This window comes from Lygodium microphyllum, chromosome 9 (assembly GCF_053477565.2).
Source record: "Lygodium microphyllum isolate KBCC chromosome 9, Lygodium_microphyllum_v1.1.10, whole genome shotgun sequence".
Taxonomy (NCBI): domain Eukaryota; kingdom Viridiplantae; phylum Streptophyta; class Polypodiopsida; order Schizaeales; family Lygodiaceae; genus Lygodium; species Lygodium microphyllum.
Window position 1 is genome coordinate 148,508,313 of NC_141143.1, and position 8,288 is coordinate 148,516,600.

The following is an 8,288-nucleotide window of genomic DNA, read 5'->3' on the forward strand; positions in this document are numbered from 1 at the left end:
TTTTACCCTTACTCTTGTCTCTATTACTTTTACGTTTTTGTGGCCATGATGTTTTGATTAATTGACATCCATTTTGTGAAATATTAAGTCTTCAAAATAAATGAACTTTATAAGTGTTAAGCATACAACATTATTCAAGGTGTTCACAGAAGTAGCCTCTATATAGATCCAAATCATAGCCATAGAGCTAATGACCATCTCATCTTGATAAGCAACATAATGTAAGCCATGCCAAAGTCATGAATATGTGATGGTTACATTGTGTCATGGACATGCCATGATCAAGTGTATGGATTAATTCTTGATCATGCCATGTGAATCCACACCCATGTGAATGCCTTAACAGGACATCCTCAAGTCAACCATGTGAACCCACCCTTTCCATGTCATCATGGAACCTTCTAGAAGATATGCCATGTTATCATTTGCATAATTGATTATGTCATCATGGAATATTCTATAAGATCTTTAGTTGTCCTTCAATACCTATAAAAGGAGGGGCTTTCCATAGAGCTCCTCAGTCTTACCAATGCCAGTCTTGGGAGTTCACGGAGTCAAGACCTCCAAGTAAGTATCTTTGAGTTCTAGTTCTAGTTCTTGTTTAGTCATGGTATCTAGTCTTTTCTTGTTTTACATTATACTGTTGTCTTGTCACCTTGTAACATCATAGTGCGAGATCTTGTCTAGTATTGCATTGTATCTTGTTCATCCCATCAAGGTAGATCTTGCATCCTAGGTTGTGGGATTCTTCATATCCTATTGAGTATGTTGTCTATACCTACGGTCTTGGGTTGTGGGATTTTCCATATGTGACTAAGTTATCATTGTACCTTGTGTCCCTACATGGGGTTATCTTGTAATAAATCTTACATCTAATCTAGTCTCTCAAGCATAGTCTAGTGCTCCCATAAGAGTTTGGCAAGACTACTTTCTAGCCCTATTGAGCACCATGGAGATGAACCTTGAAGAATCATGGCCTCCTTTCAAAACCTTCAATAACAAATTCAAGACTTGAATGGAAGAAAAGCACAACTTCAAATAGTGTTCACCCTATGCATCTAGGCCCTGCAACTCAAGAGATGCCAGACTAGATTCGAGACTTGCAGAACAACAACGAAAGTGATCAGATGATTTCGTGTGTTTATCAACCCCCAATAAGAGAACCCAAGATTAGCATGCTAGAGAAGTTCAATGGTGGTTGTTTGAAGTTTAGGGGATTCCTAAAACAAATAGAGCTCTATATCCTCATGCAACCAAATAGGTATCTAGATGATGCTTTCAAGGTGGGACTCATTGGGACTTTGCTTTGTAGTCAAGCTTTACCATGGTTTTCCCCAATCTTGGAACAGAATATGCTAGTACTTCATAACTATGACGCATTTGTTTGTGAGCTCACTTCCACATTTGGAGATGCATACACTGGTTGAGTAGCAGAAACAAAACTTTAGAGACTATGATAAGGTAATCGCCCTGCCTTTGCTGATACATCTAGATTTAGACAATTAGCATCTGACCTCGCTTGGCACGAGGAGTATTTTATCAAACAATTCCGATGGGCTCTTCAAGATGACGTCAAGGACCTCATTCTCACTATGCTTGAGGCAAAAATACTCAATGATTATATCATGTAAGCTATCTAGTGTGATAATAGATTGTTTGAGAGGAATCAAGAAAAACAAGAAGAATTAAGATCTCGCCAATGGAACCCAACCCTAATCAAAGAAGAAACCAAGCCCTAACTAATGCAAATAGATAATACCAAATTCTAGCCCTTGACCCCTAAGAAAAGCAAAGATGACGAGAGAATCTTAACTATGCCTATATTGTGGAAACCCTAGATACATCACCCTAAATTGTCCAAATAAGAGGGCAAGAATCCCAGGAGTTGCTACAATCACCTTTGAGTAGGAAAACAAGGATGTCTGATTCTAAATGAGACCACGCAATCTGACCTTGATATAAGAAAGGGTTTGTTGATCCCAACCACACCCATGGAAACTTTCCTTGTCACAGTCTAGATAATCCTGTTGAGAAAGACCATTTTCCTTAAAGCCTTGGTCGACTCCAAGGCCTCCACATGTTTCATTGATGGTGGCTTTGTGAATAGAAACTAGATTCCAGTACTCCAAAAGACCAATCCTACACCAATTGAAATCATGGATGGAAGACCTCTAGCATCTAGAGATATTACTAAGGAAACCCAACTACTCATGGTAACTCTTGGCAATCATAAATCTTATGTATGCTTTAATGTCATATCTAGTCCCACAAATCCAATCATCATTGGGATGCTTTGGCCAAAGAAACACAACCCAGAAATTGATTGGGTTAAGCAAATGATTACATGTCATGAAAATTAAGGAAAGTTGATATATCTAGGAGCCAAAGCCTTTATGCACACAGCAAGGTAGGAATGGATCTACATGATATATCATATACTAGCTCAAGGATCTAGTAAGGACGAGTTGGTCAAGGTACCAAGTCAATATCAAGATTCCAATATGCCTTTGAAAAAAAGAGTATAGATCTCTTGTCCAAACACATACCATATGATTGTGCTATAGAACTCCAAGAGGGGGCTCAACGACCCATCTACAAGCTATCCCCTAATGAACTAGTTGAACTAAGCAAGAACATTAATGAGAACTTAGTCAAGGGGTTCATTAGGCACTCGAAGTCTCTTGCTGGAACCCTAATTTTTTTTGTGAAGAAGAAAGACGGGTCACTTGGAACGTGTGTGCATTATCAAGGACTCAATAGGATAACAATCAAGAATTGATACCCTTTGTCGTTGATACTAGAGCTCTTGGAATGCCTTAGAAAAGCCAAGATCCTCAAAAAGATTGATCTATGAGGGGCTTACAGTATTGTATGGATCAAAGAAAGGATGAATGGAAGATAGCCTTTTGCACAAGGTATGGTCACTTCGAGTATGTTGGTGTGCCATTTGGTCTCTCCAATGCTCTTGCAATGTTTCAACATATGATGAATTATAACTTTCAAGAGAATCTAGATAACTTTGTAGTTATACACTTGGATGATATCTTGATATTCTCAAAAGATCCAAAGGAGCATGAGCACCATGTAAAATTAGTTTTGGAAAAGCTCAAAGAAAAATGGCTATATGCAAAACTGGAGAAGTATTTTTCCACCAGACAGAAGTGGAATTCTTGGGGTACAATGTCTCCCAGAGAGGAAACTTCATGGAACCCAAGAAGATGGAGGGGCAAGCCATAGAGCTCCTTAGTCTTGCCAATGCTAGTCTTGGGAGCTCAAGGAGTTGAGACCTCCAAGTAAGTAACTTTGAGTTCTAGTTTTAGTTCTTGTCTAGTCATGGTATCTAGTCTTGTCTTGTCTTACATTATACTCATGTTGTCTTGTCACCTTGTAATCTTGTAGTACAAGATCTTGTCTAGTATTTCCTTGTATCTTGTTGATCCCCATCGAGGGAGATCTTGTAATTTTGATATCTTGTATCCATATCTACGATCTCGAATTGTGGGATCCTTCATATCCTATCAAGTCCTATTACCTACGGTCCTTCCCAAGTTGTGGGATTTTCTGTATCTTGCTAAGTTATCATTGTACCTTGTGCCTCTACATGGGATTATCTTGTAATCAAAATTCTTGTAACAAATCTTGCATCTAGTCTAGTCTCTGGAGCACAGTCTAATGCTCCTATAACACATTGTAGATTTCAATAAAGTAGGAAAAAAATGGAATTCAAGCCAATATAGCTTTGTGCATCCTCAATGAGCACAAATTTGGCATATAGTTAGATTCCTTGGATCTTCCAAAACATCATTGAAAATACTTTTACATGTTCATATGGTGGGCCTAGCAAAAGAATGCTTAATTGATAGGCAACACAATGTTAAACATGAAAAAGATAGATATGATGAAAAGAATCATGTCTAGCTAGAGTGCATGTGTATCATGCAATAATATAAACACAAGTTGTTGATTAGATTAGGTCTTTTATTCTCATTTTCACCTCTTGATCAAGATACGAGACAACACCACTCCATTACACTCACCAAAAAATCACAATCACTCAAGACAAGAAAGGTCAATTGATGTAGACCAAAAGACACCGCCCATAATTGTGTGACCCTGTCAACATCATGCCCATACAATTCAAATCTTTTACTATATATAGTTGTAGTATGCCTCATGTCTATAGTTCTTAACTATGGTGTTTCATGCATTAATCCATCCCATGGCATGGAAGTAAATTTAAAAAAATGGAAGGTAACCCTCAAGTGTGGTGGATCAGCAAATCTACAACATGAGGTGCTCATGGACCTGATATCCCTTGAATATGCAAAGAAATCGATAAGAAACATTATGTGATCCATGACATCTAGCAAATCCAATCAATTCTAGCATCAATCTAAAACTAGACCAATCTTAACCAAAATATCAAGTAGGTAATGTCAAAACAAATCTTAAGCATAAAAAAACCCTAGACTAGCGTACATGTAAAAAAACTCCATGCTATGAAAACATCAAGCAATCAACCACACATGCAAGGAAATACACAAAATCCTATCTACCAAAAGCAAAACTAGAGGTTTTCAATTTTCAGGAAAACACATATACAATGTTACAAATAATCATTGGTGTATACAAAAAATTGATAGAAAAACTTTGGCTTAAATTACTTAGTGAAACAATGTAATATTTCCACGTAATAAAAGTTAGTTGGTTATTTCAAAAGTTAGTTAGTCAATTAATAAGTTAGTAAGGCTACTAACTAAAGAGTAACTAAGGTAAAAACTAACTAACATTAATAGCTAATAAAATTTAATTAAAAATATTTTATTTAGAAAAATGGAGAGTCGTAAATGTGATATTTTCCTCAAATTAACAAGGATCATAGCCACTCTTCACGAAAATTACAACGTGAACGAGAGTTATGAGAACCATATTAATCACTAATGTTAATATGTATAGTATGGACGGTCCAAAAATATTAGATTTTGGGCAAAACTAACATATTTTAGATATTTTAGATATTTTAGATATTATCCTAAAAAGATAGAACTGGATGCCATTTAAAAGAAAAGACAAGTGATGTTTTAGTTAGTTTTGGAGATTTTATCAAAAGAAAAAAGATAAAGAGAGTGATTGGCAAAATCACGCTCGTCGGGATCATAGTCTACAGGCAATAGATAGCACTTCAAACATGGAGAGAAAGAATGAGTGATCTGAAAGCTTTCTAACCAAGTGTCTTGGTGTCTTGGGGTCTTACCCCCCTTTTGGAGCCAATGGAACCAACAGATTTATGAGTTAAGCATCAGATCACTGAGTTTTCCAAGAGCCCCTCTACCAACAACTCTTGTTCTCAGCCTCATCCCCTCTTCTCTAATTCATTATAAATATGAGGCATGGGGAGGCACAAGAAAGCGTAAGGAGACCCCAAGAGGCTGCGAGAGAGAGGTAGAGAGAAGGATACCCCTCCAAGAGATTGTGTGTGTGTGTGTGTGTGTGTGTGTGTGTGTGTGTGTGTGTGTGTGTGTGTGTGAGAATAGCTACCCCGAGAGGCTGCAAGGGAGAGAGTTAGCTCAATTCCCTCTATCTCGATCCTCGACTTAGCCATCTTCTCTTACACTCTTACATCTCGAATCTATTCCGTCTTTTTAATCTCTTGAGTCTACTTGCGGACGAGGGTTTCCAAGCGAATAATGTCACGTGCAGATGGCAATCCTACAACCAACAACGAAGCTTCGGGCAAAGGCATCACTGTCAACCCAACTACGTTTTCGATCGTAAGTAATGTATTTCTAAATTGATAGATGCTTGCTTTGATTCTCGCATGAGATACATTAGACTCCATACTATCATGTATGAGAATAGGTCATGGGAAGGGATGGGCCTCTTCTCACATATTTGAAAGATGGAGTTTGCAAAGTGCATGTATTAAGAGAAGTTAATTGCACTTAGTTGTGTATGGCTTATTCATTGATAGAGCAATCGGTAAGGGGTTATGAATAGCAGAATCGTAAAAAGAATAACATTAGAAATTGTGCATACAAGTATTAAGTAAAATTTTCATAGAATCACTCTTTGATCCCGAGGGGGAGAGCGAATATGTGATGGAATTATTATCGCATCCATTCTTGTATTGTTTGGAAAAAATACAATTAGTTTTGTTGGTTGATTGAACAACACCCTAAATGCTTTTCTTTCAATGAACTAATTGTTGCATTGTGATTTGGATAAATATTCCAAGGCTTGTGGTGATGGCAAATGCATGGCAAGGGTCTGTAATGACAAGTTCCCATGGGAATAAAGGAATGTTTTCCTAGAAGATGATATTAGGCTGATTGCCTCAATTATGCTTGATTCTTAATTGGATTAATTAAGGAAGGATATTTTGCACGGGTGGATCATCTCCAAGATCGCACCGTGGATTACCCCAAGAGGGCATTGCTTGATTCACGGGCCGAAGGTCGAGTGGTGAAAAGGCCAACCACGGAAGTTGTGTCTCACTCCTAGGTCACTTGGGGTCAGTGGAGCCCTGGACACCCCTTGCCTAGACCGGAACAGAATTGTAGATTGCCGTGAGCCCAACATCTAGGACGTTGGAAGATCCTATTCTAGATAAAGGATGGAAATTATGGTGCCATGTGATTTGGATTGGGTACTTCTATTGGATAAAAGGAATACATAATTCTCTTGTATGGGCAGGAGACAAAGATTAACTTGAAGATAAGTTAAGAAACTTGTTTGTCAAAGGGACTACTTATTTTGTTTTCATGTCTGTGCTGTAAATTACACAAATGAACCCTGTTCCCTAAAAGGCTTAATGTCGCACATAAATATGGTAGGACCTAATTAGAAAACTAAAGCTATCAAGGGAAGCATGTGGACGGAATCCCTGACGGGTCCCTCCTATGGCAGGGTGGTCCCAAAGAACTGGGAGGCTTCTCGCAAGGATTTATCACCATTCGACTTTAGATATTGTTAAGTTAGGACCCGATTCGTGCCATTTTAGGGGACCGGAATGGGACTATGCCCTACGAGCAGAGAGGCTGAGGGGTGCATCCCTCTCATTTCCCATTCTCTTTGAACCAAGGGTAGCATGGATCTGCTTCAGATTGGGTATCTCTGTGTAAAGTAGGATGTCCAAAACGTGATGCTAGAATGCTGTTAGGAGACCTTGGACCTAGGAACCGAGATTTCATGTCGATCCTAGTGGGTTCGGCCGTGAACGTTTCCGTTGTGAGGTGGACTCAGGAAACCTTAGGTGACAAACCCTGGAACATTTCTTGGGAGTGTCAGGCGGCAATGCTTAGATTCGTTTCTCGATGGACCAATAAAACGTGCTTGGACAGCCGATAGGCGGGCACGCTACAAACAACTATAACCTCATATGATGGGTATCATGCATTGGCAAACTCTTCTTAAGTGTACAATTGTTAATTCTATTTCCCTTGTTAGAGCCATTAGACTCACTCGTTCTTACTTCCTTTTCTCCCTCTTCATTATCTTTTGCATATACAATTTGACATTTGGAATATTAGAGAAAGAAAAAGATTCACATACCTAACATTGAAACACATGATGAATTAGATCTTGAATACGTGTAGATTTAGCTTCAAATAATGTTCATCCTATTGATTATTATTTGTGATGCTCCATGCTATTCTATCCACATTTGTCATATCCCAAAGTGTTTTTGACTATGAAACTCATTTTGTTGCCAGGTTTCTTTACTTCATTGTATATAGTGTGGTAATTTGGTTTAGGTTTTTCTTGTAGATCGATGTCTAGAACTAAAAAACATATACCTTTGTATCACTAGCTATGCATTGTATGGCATAATTGATTGCCATAGAAGAATTGTAAGCTCGATTCTAGATGCACCCATAATTTCAACTATATATGAAAGAGAGGAGGGTAAAGCTTGGACAATGACCATTGCTACTTTCTTCAATGTGCTAGAATTAAAAGAGACCCCTTTCTTAACTAAAATGATCTTATTATCTTAAATAAAATGGAAAGAGACTCTTTCTCAGCTATATCCCCTCCCTTCCCCCCTAGAAACCCTTTGATACAAAAATAAAAACAAAAAACTATGTAAGGAACATTGTATTAACTCCCTTTGGATACACAACTCTAGTATCCATGGAAGAGAGTATAAAAGCAAGAGGAGGTACTTGAGTTTTTTCAAGAGGTAGAGAACATACTAATGAGAGGATAGAGATCCATTGCCCGGCAAGCAATGATATTTTATTAAAGACATGAGTCAAGGACCTACCAACTCTTATATCATCAATGTC